We start from the raw sequence: 20,342 nt of genomic DNA on the forward strand, positions 1-20,342 counted from the left end.
CAAGACCTAGAGTTAATCCTGGAAGACTTACTGGAGAGGGTATTGTTCTTTTCAGAGAGCATCTTATACATAAGTATTACCATGGCCCTCCTCTACCTGGTAATGTTATTAATGTGTTGCTATCTTCTGCCTTATAGAATCTTGGTGATAACTTACTAGCATTAAGAAGTATGCTCATCTTCCTGAAATTATTGATGTGAAATAGCTTTCCTATCTCTGGCTGTTTCTGTGTACCCATATTTTTCAATTTATATTACAACTTTATAAAGTGTGGACTTTAAAGCAAATTATCTCCCAATAGTCTCTCTTAAAGCAGACTGAAATAGTGCTGAATTGATTTGCATCTATATAGTCATTCCTTGGTATTATTATAGCTCCTTCCTTTCTTACAAAATTAGCCACATCAACAACTTTGATAGATTTATATAAGTTGTGTACCTTATGTGATTTCTTACAAATGCTAGTAAACCAACTTCTGGATGATAATCTTACTGCTTACTGTGTTTACAGATAAGAGAGAAAAATAAGAAAACTTAGTCCAGTTCAGTTCAGTCGCTCAGTCATGTCCGACTCTTTGCGACCCCATGAATCGCAGCAAGCCAGGCCTCCCTGTCCATCACCAACTCCTGGAGTTCACTCAGATTCATGTCCATCGAGTCAGTGATGCCATCCAGCCATCTCATCCTCTGTCGTCCCCTTCTCCTCCTGCACCCAATCCCTCCCAGCATCAAAGTCTTTTCAATGGGTCAACTCTTCGCATGTGGTGGCCAAAGTACTGGAGTTTCAGCTTTAGCGTCATTCCTTCCAAAGGAATCCCAGGGCTGATCTCCATCAGAATGGACTGGTTGGATCTCCTTGCAGTCCAAGGGGAAGAGGTTAAATTACTCCTGAGTGAGACTTCCTATGCACTGATGTCTTCCAAGGAATCAGTTTCAAATTATGCCACTGCTGTTTCAGGCTGGCAGGATTGGACCAGAATTCTATTTAGTAAGATGAGTGGTAACACAATATCTCAGGTTGTGCTAGGTCCCTATATTGTTGTAATGCTCGTTTCCTATGACATCAAATAATCCCGTCTTTGGCTTCTACGAAATATTGAGTTTATTAAGGCAAGCTTTCTGTCCCTATTTAGGGCATGGTCTTCGGCTGAGCATGAACTAGAGGGTTCTATAGAAACTGATTGTTTGCCACCTACAGAATGATTTGGGGGTCTCAGAGCTCTTTGCATGACTATCCACAACTAATCCATAAATCAATACTGATATTATGATCTGAGGATAACTTTATTGTATTTTATATATTAAAACATAAGCTCCTGATTTTTTCTTAAAAAAATAATATGTTGATCTATCATTTTTGAATTCATGGTGTGGATCCTAATAGCATAAATTATTTTTAAAATTTGACATTAAATGATCTCTTTTGAGTCAAGTGAGAAATCAGTAGCAAAGTTATTGCTTAGAAAACTGCTAGTCTGATACAGCCGGAAGTGCAATTGAAGCTGCTGTTGGCTAGAGGTGATCATGAAACCACTTAGAAAACTTTCAGATGCAAAGTTATCTCTTAAAGGGACAAGCTCTATTTCTCTGGCTTGAAGCCAGGCCATGACACCAAGAGCTGGAAAATCTAGGTTCTGTTTATGATTCGTTGCTGTCTAATTATCAAAGCAAGTCATTAAGAACCTATGCCATGTCCTGTGGGAATGCTTACCTCTTAAATATGTGAATAAGCCAAGTACGACCATGGCTGCTTCATGTTGATGTGTGGCAGAACCAATACAATGTTGTAAAGTAATTAGCCTCCAATTAAAATAAATACACTTAAATTTGAAAAAAGAAACTACTGCTTATAATCATCTTTTGGCATGTTGTTTCCCGAAACTTTAATTATATGTGATTTCAAATCTGCCCTTTGAAATTACTGATAGTAATAGGCTCATAATTTTCATTGGCAGTTTTTGTTGTTAAATATTATCTCTGCTTTTAAAATGCATAATTATTCTATATGTGGGGAATGGATCACTCTTGCCACAGTTCCAACCTATGACTTATTGTTTACAGTGATATTAAAAGTTTTACTCTTTTCTGCTTCATGATTTTAAGCTTTGACAGAAGCTCACCATTTCTCCTCATCAATAGTACCCTGATTTGTCTTCTCTTAAAAAATGCTTTTTGTCTTCTTTTGAAAAAAAAATTGTATTCTATGCTTGCTTTATGGGCTTCCCTGTGGTTCAGATGGTAAAGAATCTGCTGGCAATGCTGGAGATGAGGGTTTGATCCCTGGGTCGAGAAGATCCCCTGGAGAAGGGAATGGCAGCCCACTCTAGTATTCTTGCCTGGAGAATCCAATGGACACAGGAGCCTGGCAGGCTACATACAGTCCATGGGATCACAAAGTTGGACATGACTGAGTGACTAATACATTTGCTTTCTGTTCATGTTGGGGTCCTCCCTATGTGGTTTTATTTATTATGAAAATGTTCATCTATCAGTGCCTCATTTTAGAGGAGTAAGACCCTGTAAAGGACATTTACAACTTTAAATATGACTTTATTTTATGATGTTCAAATTATTTTAAATACAAGGCAGGAAATGAGAGGCTCAAGCAGAGTTGTTTTGGAAAGGATGAAAAAGCAAGAGAAAACAAAGGAAAACAGAAGGAGGAGAGAGTGAGAAGACACAAAGAAGCTTTGGAAACTTCCTCTATCTTTCTAGGGCAAGACCTGGTATCTTTGACACTCTTCTGCTCTGGAGTCCTGTGGGGGAATTTCCATTTTTCTTAAGCAGCCCACTGGGCTTATGCGTGTGCTCGGCCATTGCATATGCTACAGAAGGTGGTCGTATATTTAATGGCCTATGTCTAGTTAGTTACCAGTTACAATAAAAGGGAACGACCTCTCTCCAAATTCTACCAATTTTGAGATGTTGGAAGAGAGAAGAGTGTTTCTACAGAGTGTGCCTGGCACATGGTAGGGATTTAAGAAATGTCCACTGAGTGAATGAATAACTTAAGGACTGTGAGATGAATAAGGAGTTGTCTGAATATAGCTGGAGGCTGAAAAGGGCACAGTGCTAGACCATGGAGATGCCAGAGTGAAGTCCTATAGAGACTGGCTCTCGATCTAACCTCACCATCAGTTACACTTAAGCCAATGGATTTATGATTAATGTGATATAAATAGCGTGATATAGATTGTAAATGTCTGGTTGAATAAGTTCTGACAATTGCATAGAATTTGGTAACCGCTACTGAAAAAGTATATAATTGTAATCATTCCAGAAAATTCCCACATGCCCCTTTCTGCTCCCATCTCTGCATCCACTTCTGTAGATTAATTTTCTATCTGGATTTCGTGTAAATGGAATCTGGTTTCCATTTTATAGAAAGAGATGTGTGACTTCAGGAACTTAACAACGATTTTGAAGCCCACCTATGTCGTTTTGTGATGAGCAGGCTTTTTTAAATTGTGAAGCAGTAGTCTATTGTATGGATATACCTCAGTTTTTTCATTCATTCTCCTGTGGATAGACATTTGGATTGTTTTCAGCTTCGGGCTATTATGATTAGACTTGCCATAAACACTGAGAACGCCATCCCTAAACCCTGATAATCACCAATCAGTTCTTCATTTTGATTCTTTTGTCATATTAAGCATGTTGTATGGGTAAAACCAGGCTTCCCAGGAGGTGCTAGTAGTGAAAAATTCACCTGCAGTACAGGAGATGCACAGGAGATGCAGGTTCCATCCCTGGGTCACGAAGATCCCGTGGAGTAGGAAATGGCAACCCACTCCAGTATTCTTGCCTGGAAAATTCCACGTACAGAGGAGCCTGGTGGGCTACAGTCCATGCAGTCACAAAGAGTCAGACATAACTGAGCAACTAAGCAGCAGCATGAGTGAAATCCTACAGTATGTAACCCTTTGGGGTTGGCTTTATCCACTCAGCATAATGCTCTGAAGATTCATTCAGGTCAATGAATGTATCAGTGATGTTCTTTTTTATTGCTGTGTAATATTCCATGGTTAGATGTGCCACAGTTTGTTTAACCATTCACCAGTTGAAGGACCTGGGCTGACTGCAGTTTTTGGCTCTTGTTAGTAAAGCTTCTATAAATATGTATGAGCTTAAGTTTTCATTTCTCTGGAATAAATTCCCAAGAGTGTGATTGCTGGGTCATATGGTAGTTGTGTTGCAAGTGTTGTTTTGTAAAAAACTGTCAGACCATTTTTCAGAGCAGCCATAATCACTTTATGTTCCCTCTAGCAATACATGAATAATCCAGTTTCTCCACCCCTTCTTCAGCATGTGGTGTTGTCACTATTATTTATTTTAGGCATGTAGTACTGGAAAAGTGTTCCCAAACCCAATCTGAAAGTATGTGGAGGCTTCTCCACACCAATACCCTGCTGGTGTCCAAGAATTCAGCTCAGTTCTGAAGCTGTCTACCAGACATAGAATCAGATTCCACAGAAAAAGGCCTCCTTCCGAGTAGCTCAGTGATCAAGAATCTGCCTGCCAATGCAGGAGACACAGGTTTGATCCCTGGGTCAGGACGATCCACTGGAGAAGGGAATGGCTACCTATTCCAGTATTCTTGCCTGGAAAATTCCATGGACAGAGGAGCCTGGCAAGCCACAGTCCACGGGATCACAAAGAGTCAGACAAGACTGAGTACACACACACACCCACATACACAGACACACACACACAAACCCACAAGGTCATCCTCCTCTTCAGACATCAGCCGCAGGTCCAGATTGTTACCTCTGTTTCTTGCTATAAATCAGAGGTTCCCACAACCTTCTTATTGGGTTCAATTAATTTTCTAGAATGGCTCATAGAACTCTGGAAAACCTACTTACTCTCTAGATTACTGAGTTTTTAAAAAAAGATATTAAAGGATAGGAACCAGTAGCCAGATGAAATGATTCACAGGCCGAGGTCTCAAAAACTTTGGAGAGTCTGTCCTCATGGAGCAGATGGTATTCAAAAGAGTTCTGTTCCCCAGTATGGAAGTTCTCCAAAAAGGGCCAAAAAACTGTCCTTTTGGGTTTCTATGGAGGCTCTGTTATGTAGTCATGATTGAACAAATCATGGGTCAATGCAATTTATTCATCCTCCAGCCCTTCAGGGAATCATGGGTGGGACTGAAAGTGCCATCTTGTGATTTTTCTAATCACAGGTTGATTCTCCTGCAACCAGGCCTCCACCTTTGGATGGGGAACTAAGGACAAGAGACCAACTATTATCCCATTGTTCTGATCACTGGGGAGATTTCAAACGTTTCCCAAGTTGTGAGCCAGGAACTGTGAATGAAGATTAAATACTTATTTTTCCTATAAATCACAATATCATAGTAATGAAACCACATTGTGGTTTTAATTTGCATTTCCTTAATCGTTAATGACGTTGAACTTCTTTTCATGTGTTTCTTTCCCATAAATATTTTCTCTATGAACAGTTTGTTCTTATCTTCTGCTCATTTTTTGATCGGATTGTTTTTTTTTTACTGTTGAGTTTTGAGAGTTCCTTGTATATTCTAGATATCAGTTATTCACAGAGTTTGTGTTTTGCTAATGTTTTTTTCCCAGTTTTTAGCTTGTCTTTTTATCCTGTTAACAGGGACTTCCCCAGAGAAAAGTTTTCCATATTGATGAAGTCTAACATAAACTTGCCTTGGAGTTATGTTTAAGAATATTTTGCGTTAGACCTAGATCCTGAAGAGGTTAGCTTGTGTTTTTTTTTTTCCTAAAGTTTTATAATTTTATATTATACATTTAATCTGGTGTCCCTTTTGAGTTAATTTTTGCATAATGTGTAAGATTTCTTTCTTTTCCTTCTCTTGCTGCTGCTGCTAAGCCACTTCAGTCATGTCCGACTCTGTGCGGCCCCATAGACAGCAGCCCACCAGACTCCACCGTCCCTGGGATTCTCCAGGCAAGAACACTGGAGTGAGTTGCCATTTCCTTCTCCAATGCATGAAAGTGAAAAGTGAAAGTGAAGTTGTTCAGTCGTGTCCGACTGCAGCCTACCTACAGATGCATAAGCAATTCAATGGAAGAAGGGTAACCTTTTAACAAATTGTGCTAGGACAATTGGACATCCATAGGTGAAGGACAGAGAAGGCAATGGCACCCCACTCCAGTACTCTTGCCAGGAAAATCCCATGGACAGAGGAGTCTGGTGGGCCGCAGTCCATGGGGTCGTGAAGAGTTGGACACGACTGAACGACTTCACTTTCACTTTTCACTTTCATGCATTGGAGAAGGAAATGGCAACCCACTCCAGTGTTCTTGCCTGGAGAATCCCAGGGACGGCGGAGCCTGGTGGGCTGCCGTCTATGGGGTCGCACAGAGTCGGACATGACTGAAGTGACTTAGCAGCAGCAGCAGCAGCAGCAGACTTTTTGGTTAATAATAAAACCATCCAATTCATGACTTCATTTTTCAGCCTCACTTATACCTGCATGTGGTCATGTCTTTAAGCTCTGAACAAGGGGATATGAGTGGATGTTATTATGGAGTTATTGAGCTGTACCCTTAAAGAAAAGTGTAGCTATTATGATTTGTCTTCCTTCCTTCCTGCTATCTGGATTGTGAATGTATGGTTGAGCATTTTTTTATGTGAATGAAGGTAACACTCTTCATTCACATTAAGAAGATGTAAACAATTGGAGGGATATTAAACAAAGAAAATAGAAGGAGCTCACGTCCCTGAATTGTGAAGCTACTGTATCAGACAAAACTGTTTATCATCAGTTTGGGGTCTTTATGCAGGAATGAAATTTGCATTCTAACCTATAATCTGTCAACCAAGAGATAAGCACGGTTAATATTTTAAGGTGGCACTGAGTAGTCAATTCTCTGTGTCAGTATCATTATATGGCTGAGATTATATACTCTATTTTTATTTGTATTTGCTTACTTTTTCTAAATAATATGTTGTGACTATCATTATTTGTCTAAAGATGCACATCTATGATTATAGTTTAAATAATGGCTAGTATTCCAGTATGCACCTACTATAATTTAATTAGTCATTTTCTCAATTTTGGGCAACTTTTGCTATGATAGCTAGTACTACAATAAGTAACATTTTATGTAAGTATTTGACCACATTTCTTCCCATTTCTCTTGAATGGATCATTAGAACCAGTTCTTACTTGAGCAAGAGAATAAGCCTCTTAAAATTGATAAATTGCTTCCAGAAAGTTGTACTAATTTATTTGCCCACAAACTTGTACGAGAATGTATGTTTTCCTGTTGCCTTACCAAGATAATTAACATTAAAAAATGGTTTCGCTATTCAGATATGTGAAAATAAATCTTATTTTTATTTCAACTTGGACTTTAAAAATGACTCATGATGTGAAATCATTTTTCTCATTTCTTTCCCATAAATTGGCTGTTTGTATTATTAAAGGATAAACTGAGGCACAGTATACTTTCAAAGAGTTTATTTGAGCAAGCATCAACTTGAATAGGACAGTGGCAAACTGGATATGGTTTGAAGTGCTTCACCAGCAGGAGCTAAGGATGTGACGACAAGAAAGGGATTGTTTGATTGGCCATAGCTTAAGCAGTTACTCTTTTGGGAAAACCTCCTTGGCTGTTTGTGATTGGTTGTGCTTGATTTTCAATTTCTTAACCCTGAGGCATTTGCAGGAATCAGCTCTGTCTTAGATTGGTTTCACTTTGTTTTACTAGGCTGCCACAGTATTAGAGCTACCTCAGTTAATGGCTTACTTGTTTAATTACTTCAACAGTATTTCTCATATTACTGTTGATTCTTAGATAATGTTTTCATTGTTCAGTTTCCATGAATGCTTCACACATTGAGAATTCTCCTATATAACTGTATGGCATATGTTTTCCTGATTTGCTCAATGTCTTTTAACCTTACTTTTGAGAAATTAAAATTTCAAACAAAAAAGTAAAGATATACCTCAGAGGTATTGTGGGTTTATTTCCAGACCACGGCAATGAAGCAAATACCACAATGAAGTGAGTCATATGAATTTTTTGGCTTCCCAGTACAAGTAAAAGTTATGTTTACACTATACTGTAGTTTATTAAATGTGCAGTAGCATTATGTCTAAAAATGCAATGAATATACCTTAAATAAAGTCCATAGGGTTGCAAAGAGTTGGACATGACTGAGCAACTGAACTGAACTGAACCTTAAATAAAAAGTACTTTATTACTAAAAATGCAAGCTATCATCTGAAACTTCAGCAAGTTGTAATTTTTTTGCTGGTGGAGGGTCTGCCTTGATGTTGACAGCTGCTGACTGATCAGGGTGGTAGTTGCTGAAGGTTGGGATGGTTGTAGCAATTTCTTAAAATAAGATGACAATGACATTTGCCATGTAGATTGACTCTTCCTTTCATGAATGATTTCTCGAGCATGCAATGCCATTTGATAGTACTTACCCACGATAGGACTTCATTCAAAATTGGAGTCAGGGCTGTTGCTTTATTGACTAATTTTCTGTGATACTATAAATTTTCTGCTGTCATTTTAACAGTCTTCACAGCATCTTTACCAGTACGTTTCATCTCAAGAAACCACTTTGTTTACTCCTTCCTAAGAAGCAACTTCTCATCTGTGAAAGTTTTATCATGGGAATTATCATCATGGGAATTGCAGCAGTTCAGTCACGTCTTCAGGCTCTACTTCTAATTCTAGTTTTCTTACTATTTCTCCCACCTCTGCAATTACCTCCTCCACTGAAGTCCTGAACCCATTAAAGTTACCCATGAGGTTTGGAGTCAATTTCTTCCAATCTCCTGTGGCTGGTGAGATCTTCTATCAAGACCACTAATACTTTCTCCATATCAGCAATAAGACTTTCATTCATGTGTTCATTGGAGTAGCACTTTTAATTTCCTTTGAGAACTTTTCCTTTGCATTTTCAACGTGGCTAACTCTTTGGCATGTGAGACCCAGTTTTGGCCTATTTCAGCTTTGGATATGCCTTCCTTATTAACTTTAAATATTTTCTAGCTTTTGATTTGAAGTGAGCGATAAGTGAGTCTTCCTTTCACTTGAACAATTGGAAGTCATTGTAGGGTTATAATTATCCTAGTTTCAATATTGAGTCTTAGGGAATAGGGAAGCCTTGGGAGAAGGAGGGTGACTGGGGAATGGCTGGTTAGTGGAACAGTCAGAACACGTACGTTTATAGATTAAGTTTGCTGTCTTATGTGGGTATGGCATCCCCAAATCATCACAAGTCATCATAACAAATATAATAATGATGAAAAAGTTTGAAATATTGGGAGAATTACCAAACTGTGACCTAGGAACTTGAAGTGAACAAGTGTTGTTTGAAAAATGACACTGATAGACTTGCCTGATGCAGGGTTGCCTCAAACCTTCACTTTATAAAAGATGCAATATCTATGAAATGCAATAAAAATGAAGGGCAATAAAACAAGGTTTGCCTGTATTTAAAATTTGTTGGTGTTTCCTAAGCTCCCATTAGTTTCCAAGTCCCATTAGTTTCATGGGAAACATTTCTTCCTTCAGAAATAAGATATTCTTTTACATTTTCTTGTATTTTTAAATCCCTTTACGGTTTGTAGATTTCTGAAAGCAACTGAAAATGTATTTCAGTGCATAGTGTGTGGAATCTAAATAGTTGTTTCTATACACATAGTTTTCTCAGTGATATAATTTGAATATTTCGTTCGCTTTCTATTATTCTAGCTTGCTCCATCACATAGTAAATTTCTACATATACAAAGGTTTATATTAATTATTTATGTTAATTTATCCATTTCTTCTTTAAGTTGTAACAATATTTTTATTAGTTCCTTTGGCAGTCAATTGTCTTAACCACTCAGCTACCTCATCAATTGACTCTTTTAAGTTATATTTGAAAAAAATTTTTAAGTGTAAAAAAGCAAAAGAATAATATGAAAGTCATTCAGATTCTCACTACCCGGCATTATTGCTTAACATTTTTCATGTTTGTATTGATACAGTATTATTTTAGTGATTTTAGCTTTTTAAAAAAATTTTTTGGCTTTTTAATATTTTATCAGAACTGGTAGGGTAAATTTCACTTCAACTCTTTTTTCCCAGAAGTTTCTTACCTATTTTTCTGGTTTATTCTTTAGATGAACTTTAAAATCATTTTTAAATTTTCTCTTAAAAATTCATTGAGAGTTTTTTTTAGAATTTTCCTGAATTATAAAATAATTTACAAAGAATTGATATTCCAAAACAGAAGGGCTTCCCTGATGGCTCAGATGGTAGAGAGCTTGCCTGCAATGTGGGAGACCCAGGTTGGATCCCTGAGTTGGGAAGATGTCCTGGAGAAGGAAGTGGCAACCCACTCCAGTGTTCTTGCCTGGAGAATTCCATGCATGGAGGAGCCTGGTAGGATATGGTTCATAGGATCACAAAGAGTCGGACACAACTGAGCCACTAACACTTTTACTTTTTCATTTTCAACCAGAAGAAAAGCATATTCTCTTATATTTTATATCATCTTTCATGTTTCTCAATAGAGTTTTTGAATCTCACATATTTTGAACTGGATTATTTCTGGTAATTAATGATTATTTAAAGTTTTGATATCTTTTTCCCCCTCGTGTATCTTCAGATTGGTTATTTCTGGTGTACTTTTGCCTATATATCCTCACATTGGATTTGAGGAACTTAGTTTGGAATTGTTAGTTACCATACCCAAATTATACAGTGGGGTCAGAGAGTGAGATTCATACCCATGTCTTTTTTATTTAAGTACAATTCTCTTTCCATTCTGTCATATTCTGACATTTGGCAAAGATGAGCTAAAAAATACTGATAAAAGCTAGAGTACAAAATGTTGTGTCGAGTACTGTGGTGGAGAAAGAAGATTGTGAGAACGGGCCTTTTCACTCAAGACACATTTTTTGAAAAACAAAAACGTACTGGAAGATACATGCAATTAATTAAAAAAGCAATGAAAGAGAGCAGCACATTTGTTTTGCAATAGTGATGGCTCAGTGGACCTCTGTGAATTGAATGCCTGAAAAGCAACGTGAGCTTTTACTAGATTTCCTGTTTTGTTGTTGCCCACTCAGCCCCAGTTTTGGCTGCTGCGCTTTTCACTGCTTATGCTTATTTTTGTGCTGGTTTCTAGCGCCTGTGGCTGTGTATCCACCAATGTTAAATGAACTGTCTGTATCCTCCAGCTGGTTGCACTGCTTTTTGAGAAATGTCTGTGGTTTTATTGCAACAAGTCCTGGTGAAACGTGGTCCAATTACATAAACTTATTGAATATTATATGAATAACATTGTCACCGCACTGATGTATGTTGTGCTTCACTCCCAACTCGACTGACAGTAAATAGACATTCCCCCAGACAGAAAAGCTTTCGCAGATGGCTACCTCTGTTCCTCAGCTGCCTGCTGCTCCCTCAGAAGGCTGCCTTGGCTCTACAGCCATGGTAAACTACAGGATAACCAGGATGCTGATGAAGAGTCAGCTTGGAGCAGGGTGGAAAGGGAATCATTTATGACAGATTAAAATGTCTTTTCATCTATAGGTATAGGAAGGAGGTGGGGGTTACCATCAGGAGCAAAGTTCATCTGACAGCTTTATAATGAAAAAGAATACAAGACTCCAATTCTCCTGCCTGGAAAATTATATGGACAGAGGAGCCTGGCGGGATGTAGTCCATAGGGGTCACACAACTGAGCACACTCTCATGAAGGGCTAGAGGGAGATGGGTTGGTAGCAATAAACAGAGGTAGAAGTAAGAAAAAAAAAATGCTTATATAAGCAAGAGTAGTTCTCTCAAAGATATTCAATAATCTCATTAGCATTGAATGAGTTTCTAACTTTTCTTAAGAGATTTCCTTTTTACGGTGACTTTGATTTCTCAAAATAGCCAAAATTCACTGGAAATTAAATCTACTGGCCAAAATTGGTAAATAGAATACGGTTCAGTCATTCAGTCATGTCTGACTCTTTGCCACCCCATGGACTGCAGCACGCCAGGCTACCCTGCCTGTCCCCAACTCCTGGAGCTTACTCAAACTCATGTCCATTCACTTGGTGATGCCGTCCAACCATCTCATCCTCTGTCATCCCCTTCTCCTCCTGCCTTCAATCTTTTCCAGCATCAGGGTCTTTTCCAATGAGTCAACTCTTCGCATCAGGTGGCCAAAGTATTGGAGTTTCAGCTTCAGTATCAGTCCTTCCAATGAATATTCAGGGCTGATTTCCTTTAGGACCGACTGGTTGAATTTTCTTGAATAACAGAATAAATACTTGGATTTTTGATGATGATTGAAATGTGACCCTGATGGGACAAAACAATTTTTTATTTGAATTTTGGACTGGTCTTAATGACCGTGGAGTTAACCATAATGGCAGCTTCATTGGTTTACAAAAATTTATAGGTTATAATTCCTTAAGTTGCTTTCTTTTTTAAGGTCAAAACTCATCTGTAGGAATACGTTCTAGGTTGCCTAGTTAAATGCCAGTCATATTATCTGTATACCTCTTTCATGTCTTGTCAGGAAATTGTGGGATTAACCAGAGCCCCCTCTGCTGCCAAATTCAGACTGCTTCTCATTTAGTTTGTTTCCTGTCCAGGGGCCTGATAAAACTCATTCATATCATGGTCTAACTCAGTCCCTGATGAAAGAGACAATTTCTGAGTATTAGAATGATTGATTGATTACTTGTTGAATCCCTTGGCCATTTTGGGCTCCCCTAGTGGCTCAGCTGGCCAAGAATCTGCCTGCAATGCCAATGCAGGAGACCTGGGTTCAATCCCTTGGTTGGGAAGATCCCCTGGAGAAGGGAAGGACTACCCACTCTAATATTCTGGCCTGGAGAATTCCATAAACTGTATAGTCCATGGGGTCACAAACAGTTGGACATGACTCAGCGACTTTCACTTTGGCCATTTGAGTGGTTTTCTTTTTCTGGAAAATTGTAGCCATTTTATTTCTTGCTTTGTCATAGTTTGATAAAACCCAAATTTACATTTACTGTCTTAGGTGATTTCTATAAAGAACTTAGAGAGACTTTTTAAAGTGATTTGAAGAAAACATTAAAGGGTTTACTCAGCTCAGCTGAAAGCAAAAAGCAATCTGGGCTCTTAGATTATGAAATCCAGTTATCCAGTGATAACTGTGAACTAAAGAGATGCACAATGTGAGAGCTGCGAGTTTTTAAGTTTTATCTGGGGCAAATTTTATTTGCACCCTTGGAGACAGCTCCTCAGATGGCTCTGAGAGACTGCTCTAAAGAGACAGTTGGGGAAGGTCAATATATAAGATTTTGGTTAAGGGGGGGTTCAGTGCAGTCAGTGCTTACTTTGCAAAAGATTTTCTACTAGTCACAAGGAGCTGATGTCACCGTGAAGGATTTAATGCTTTTCTAAAATTTGAAGAGATGCAAAGACTGAAATCATGAAATCAGTTCCTGAACATATTTAACTATCTGAAGACCTGTTCCACCAGTTTCCCTGGAGCACAGAGTGCCTCACTTTCCAACCTGAATTCCCCCCAGGCAGTGTTGAAAGTCAGTAGCTGCAGCAGCACGCACGGAGAGGCAGATGGCAAATGCCCTTTTTTTCCGACTCAATGTTATGACTTAGGAAGCCAAAGCTTCGTGGCTCAGGATCTCAAGTAATAAGTAGTATAACTCAGCTTTAAAGTCATGTCTTTCTAACCACAAAGCCTGTTTTACTCTTCTATGCCTGCTTGATTCGTTGACCATTATGATGGGCCTTTTTTGTGGTTTTTACTCTCTGGCTGTGCCTGGAGGCATGCAGGATCTTAGTTCTCCAACCAGCACTGGAACCCGTGCCCCCTGCATTGAGGCCAGAGTATTAACCACTGGACTACTAGGCAAGTCCCTCCAAATGTAGAAGTGATATGAAACATAAAACACAAATGTAATCTAGGTTTGGGGCCCCGAAAAGCAAAGTAATGAAAAGAGACAGCATTGGCCTGCTACATACAATAGCCCATGAAGTCAGTTGATGAAAGAATAAACACATTTCACAGTCATCGTTTTGCGCAATCCAAAATATGTGAGGGAGGTTATCTTTACACAACATTACAGCCTTTGATGTTCCTGTTCACTGTGCCATTTTGACTTTCTGATGCAACATTTACTGTAGAGTCTGTCTCCCTTTGAGGGTTTTCTTTCAGATCAAAAAAGATAAGATAGAGTAGCATGGATGATTTTGGTATGTGCCTGGCTCCTCTCTGAGACAGAAATGTTTGCTTTTCTACAGTAAGGTCACTGGGAGCCTAGCTCTGCACGTAGAATTTCAAATATAGCCTTTGTACTCCACTCCTCTTGGTTAATTTACATATTGTTGCTGTATCACCTGTTAGTGTTGCAGAGAACAGATATTCAAGTACAGTAGGAAGTTTATGGTTGCCCGATGACAGGAGCTATTTATAAGAGACAGAAAACTAGATCAAAGTTAGAAGGCTTTCTTCTAAAATTCTTGTCCCCTTTCTCATTTAAACTGATTTTGAAAATATCAAGAGAAGTTTTTTCCTTTACATTATCTTTCATGATAATATTGTTTGTCTCTTTCCTTTCCTTTCTACTTTTTTAAAGCTTATTTTGTAATATCTTGCCACACTTGATTGTTAAATTGCTTATTTGATCACCCATGCCCCCTTTAGATCATAAGCTCTCTCTGTCTTGTTCAAAACTGCATGCTCAGCACAGAGTCAAGCACTGGACACTCATGAACTATTTGTAGAATAAGTGCATGCTTATTTACTTATTTAATTTTTAAAAATTATTTTAAATTGGAGGATAATTGCTTTACAATGTTATGTTGATTTCTGCTGCACATCAACGTCTATCAGCTGAAAGTTAAAGTGTTAGTTGCTCAGTTGTGTCCAACTCTTTTGCTACCGCATGGAGGATAGCCTGCTAGTCTCTGCTGTCCATAGAATTCTCCAGGGGATCTTCCTGAGCCAGGGATTGAACCTGAGTCTCCTGCATTGCAGGCAGATTCTTTACTGTTGTGTTAATTGAGTGATTGACTTCCTTTTTTTTTTTTTAAACTGGATCACTAATACTTTCCCCTCAGTGTTCAACCAGATCATTTTGAATAGTGGTATCTTTTTCTTGCAATATAACAATTTGATATGTAAATACATTTTGTGAAGAATACATAGAAAGACTGAGATAAGCTAAGAAATTGGACAGGAAAGGTGTTCTCATGAATGCAGTTATCAGCACCCTTTTTCCCCTATGGTTTCAGAGAGATTGACTCTTCTACTTGGACTACCCCCTGCAGCTGCTTGCCTATGGGGACTCTGGAAGCATCCACAATTGTGCAGTGGCTAAGTTTGCTGAGAAGTTGTTGCCCATGGAAGACTGAGGGGCAGTGCTGACTTTGGCTGCAGTGCAGCTAGAATTTATGTAGATTTTAGCATTGTAATCTAGATGCTGCTCACAACTTTAGAAAGACACACGTTTAAGAGAAGGGGCCAACCAATATAAAGGATAAACCTACTACTCTTTTTTAAATTAGAAAAATATGGGTCATACTGAAGATAATGTAGATTCTTAGAAATCCATCTTCATCAGTTTTTATTTAACTTTCCTTTCACGTATTTCCATTTTTATTTCAAGTCTCTCTCTCTCCTTTTTTTTTTTGATAGAAAAGAAAAAAAGAATGCAGAAAACATAGAAAAATTTGTTACTTTTAAAATGTTTTCTCTGAAATAATATGAAGTATCTACTTATAGTAAAAGATTGACATAGATGAGTTAGTCTAAGATGCTTACGTGCTCAGTTGCTCAATAGTGTTGGACTCTTTGCAACCCTGCGGACAGTAGCCAACTCCTCTGTCCATAGGATTTCCCAGTCAAGAGTACTGGAGTGGGTTGCCATTTCCTCTTCCAGTAGCCTAAAATAAGTCAGGTGTATTCCTCAATAGAAATATTATAATATAAGCCCATTTAATTCAATTTGACAAATATTTATTGGGTTTCTTTATGGGTAATGAAACATGTTCCATATAAATATACTAAGCATTTAAGTAGAACCGAAAGTGAGACCAATTGTTCAAACCATATGTAGAAAAAATGAACACAAAAATATGTAGATGATGTTTTTTAAAAATTCTAGGTAGAAAACTGAGAGCTTTTTATGGGATCTTCCTTTATTTTTACTTAAAAAAGTCTCTCATTTAGTGCCTGTAATTCTATTTTTCTTCCAAAGTTTGCCAGCTAAATACATGAGCTGCAAACCCTGTGGACCTGAGATACTTGGAAAATACCTAGAATGATAAAATTTCACAGTTTGGATCTTCCATTTCGTTAGGCAAGTGATTTTTCTTGTGTTTCCAGTTTCCACTGATGAGTCTAGAAAAATTTGAGAAAGAAATCTTCAGAGTTTTTTTTTTTAATCAACTTACAAAACAAAAACAATTTTGCCCAGTGTATTAGAATAGTAGCTTCCTTATAATTTCTTGGCAAGTTAAGTGATCAGAAAGAAAAGTGATAGGAAATACTTACTTTTTTTCACTTTAAGGACAAAAACAAAACTAGAATAACAAACATTCACTATTCTGAGAAAGTAAAAGGAGGTTACCATTCTTGATATTAACAAGGAGAGCTTGTTAATATCATGTGGCATTCGTAATCTCCCGTTATTTGATATATTTGAGAGATGAAAGAGCCAAAAGGCTGAAAAGTTGGGAAGTAGTAATTTTGTACAGATGCATATAACCATCATGACATTTGGGGAACACACGGTTAGTCAGACTCAGTTGGTTGAGCTTTAAGACCATCTCATTCTTTGCCTATCATTCATTGCTGGGTTCACCAAAATCTGATCAAACAGAAATAGTCTTGGGAGTACATGGTTAGCCCAAGCTAGGCAGACTGTCTAGGAACATAGTGGGCATAAAATGAATGTGTTCATACAGTAACGCCTGTGTGGCTGAATTGAGAACAAGTTTGGTTAGACGAGAATGGCTGTAATAAAAAAATGAAAGAACAATGCTTGCTTAATCTAAGTTGAAGGGTAGAGGGAGCTGCTACTTATATACTGTGATTTGAAGTCCGCTGGATTTTTGTTCAGGGCCATTAGTTTGAACTTCTTTTAGATTACGCTACTGAAACAGCCTAAGGCATTGGAATGCAGAACTGGTAAGTTTTAATGTTGTGTCTGAGATCTGAATTAGAGGGTGCCATTGGACAAGGCAGGCCTGAACAAAGTATTTCTGTGCCAAAGACAATTGGCAGCATATATAGGAGACTTCCCTGGTGGCTCAGATGGTAAAGCGTCTGTCTACAATGCGGGAGACCTGGGTTCGATCCCTGGGTCGGGAAGTTCCCTGGAGAAGGAAAAGGCAACCCACTCCAGTACTCTTGCCTAGAAAATCCCATGGAGGGAGGAGCCTGGTGTCCATGGGGTCGCAAAGAGTCGGACACGACTGAGCGACTTCACTCACTCACTCACTCATAGAGGCCTATCAGATAGACTTCCAAACAAACAGGGGGCGCTGCAAGAGATTCTGGGGACAATAGGGGGAACTGCCTTATTTTAATAGTTCTAACTGGAACAAGAAATTTTAATTCTACATTATAGACTCTGCAAATGCTTTAGAACTCATACTGGTTTCAACACATATTTTGACAAAACAGCAACATTTTAGTTTGTCTTCTATTTTCCTTTAAAAAATTGGTTGCCAAATATCACGTGATGGCAGTTATATATGGACTCTAGAAACATAATAGAAATGAACTTATTTACAAAACAGAAATAGACTCATCGACATGAAAAACAAATTTGAGATTACCAAAGAGGAAAGGGAGTAGAGGATAAACTAGGAATTTGGGATTGTAGATACACACTGCTGCTGCTGGTGGTAAGCAGCTTCAGTAGTGTCTGACTCTGTGTGACCCCATAGACGGCAGCCCACCAGACTCCCCTGTCCCTGGGATTCTCTAGGCAAGAACACTGGAGTGGGTTGCCATTTCCTTCTCCAATGCATGAAAGTGAAAAGTGAAAGGGAAGTCACTCAGTCGTGTCGGACTCCTAGCTACCCCATGGACTGCAGCCCACCAGGCTCCTCCATCCATGGGATTTTCCAGGCAAGAGTACTAGAGTGGGTTGCCATTGCCTTCTCCGTAGATACACACTACTATGTATAAAACAGATAAATAACAAGGACCTACTGTTTAGCACAGGGAACTATATTAAATATATGTAATAAACAATAATGGGAAGGAATCTGAAATACATATATGTATGTGTGTATATATGTATATATACACATATACATACATGCTGCTGCTGCTGCTAAGTTGCTTCAGTCATGTCTGACTCTTATCGACCCCATAGACTGCAGCCCACCAGGCTCTTCCGTCCATGGGATTTTCCAGGCAAGAGTACTGGAGTAGGTTGCCATTGCCTTCTCTGATATACATACATATATACATATATATAACTGAATCACCTTGTTGTACATCTGAAACATTGTAAGTCAATAACACTTTAAAAAAATTTGCTTGCCATTTGCAGTAACATGAATGGACCTCATGGGGATTATGCTAAGTGAAATAAGTCAGAGAAAGACAAATACTATCTGTATGATGTCTTATATGTGGAATGTGGAATCTAAATACATTAATACATGATAAAAATGTAAATATATAGTCTATATAAATATATATTATTATATTCTACATGTAAAAACTACGTATATGAAACCATGCTCACAGACACAGACAACAGATTGGTGTTTGCCTGAGGTGGGGGATAGTGGGTGGGAGATATGGGTGAATTACTTTTAGTTTTGTTTTTTGCTTAAATACATAAATTTATTTTAAAAATAAAACATAAAACAAAAGGTTGTCATGGCTTCATATTTTATCATAGGCTAAAACCAATTTATTCTTTTTAAATAGCATCTTGAAAATATATCCAGATGGTTTTAGCAAATGTATATTGACCTTTATAAAATTGTTTTGATTTCGAGATTGATTTCTTTTTTAATCACATATTTATTCTCCACTTTAAGACTTGCTAATTGTGCTCACTTTGGCAGCACATGTACTAAAATTGAAATGATACAGAGAAGATTAGCATGGATCCTGTGCAAAGATGACATGCAAATCCATGAACCATCCCATATTAAAAAAAAAAAAAAAATTCCTGCTGGCCTTAGAGTTCTAAGCAGCACTAGTCCTGTGAGGCTTCTGTCTGCCAGCTCTGTTCCTAACCATCTTGTCTTGAACAGGAGACTTTTGGAACATGTAAACAAATGATGAAGTACAAACAGATTTCTATGTTTCTCTTTTCTTTTTCAATCTCTCTTTCTCTCTTACCTTAGCTCCTAAATAATAGATCCAATGCTGGGTGTAAGTAGTTATACAAGAAATATTCATTTTTTAATCTTTTCTAGTAAGTCATTTCTAATGTAGAAGTAGACAGTATATTTCCTTCCCACTAAACTAGTCCACTCCAGTACTCTTGCCTGGAAAATCCCATGGATGGAGGAGCCTGGTAGGCTGCGGTCCATGGGGTCGTACAGAGTCGGACATGACTGAAGCAACTTGGCAGCAGCAGCAGCAAACTAATCCTATCCCTGGAAACTCATTCTGTCATTTACATGCTAAACAATCATTGATGGAACATCTACAATGCAGTAAGCATTGTTCTAGAGCTAGGCGGGACAGACATGAACAATCCTCTGCACTCATGGACTCATAGTCAACGAAGGATATGGACAGGAAATTGGAAATCCTAATTCAGTACAGTAAATATATGCCTATGCCTGCACAGGGCGCTTTATGAACACAGGAAAGAGCCCTGTAACTTAGTGGAAGGAGGGAAGGGATTACAAAAGAAGGAGGTCAGGATTCAGCTGAATTTTTAAAGGATGAGGGAGATTTAGTTATGGTGGAGAAAACTGGACAAGGTGTTTTAGATCAATAGTAGAATGTCAGCAAACGAATGGTGGCAATGGGAGAGGGTCACTTTTAAGGCTGAAGCATTGGCAGAGCATTGGGGATTGGGGAAGATCAGAAAGAAGCCATCAGCTTGGCTTTTCATGTCAAATGTTCATTGCAGCACTCCTTACAACAGAGAGGACATGGAAGCAACTCAGATGGCCATCAACAGATGAACGGATAAGGAAGTTGTGGTGCATATACACAATGGAATATTACTCAGCTATAGAAAGGAACACATCTGAGTCAGTTCTAAGGAGGTGGATGGACCTGGAGCCTATTACACAGTGAAGCAAGTAAGAAAGAGAGAGACAAATACCATATATTAATACATATACATGGAATCTAGAAACATGGTACCAATGATCCTATGTGCAGGGTGGCAAAGGA

At 38.3% G+C, this 20,342-nt stretch overlaps 1 non-coding gene across 1 annotated transcript; it reads left to right on the top strand.

The window, feature by feature from the left end:
- Positions 1–19,032: 19,032 nt before the first annotated feature.
- Positions 19,033–19,139, top strand: LOC138089370 (U6 spliceosomal RNA). The gene has a single exon (XR_011145800.1). It is a non-coding gene; the product is annotated as a U6 spliceosomal RNA (small nuclear RNA).
- The last annotated feature ends 1,203 nt before the right edge of the window (positions 19,140–20,342 follow it).

The sequence above is a fragment of the Capricornis sumatraensis genome, chromosome 12 (genome assembly GCF_032405125.1).
Source record: "Capricornis sumatraensis isolate serow.1 chromosome 12, serow.2, whole genome shotgun sequence".
Lineage (NCBI taxonomy): Eukaryota > Metazoa > Chordata > Mammalia > Artiodactyla > Bovidae > Capricornis > Capricornis sumatraensis.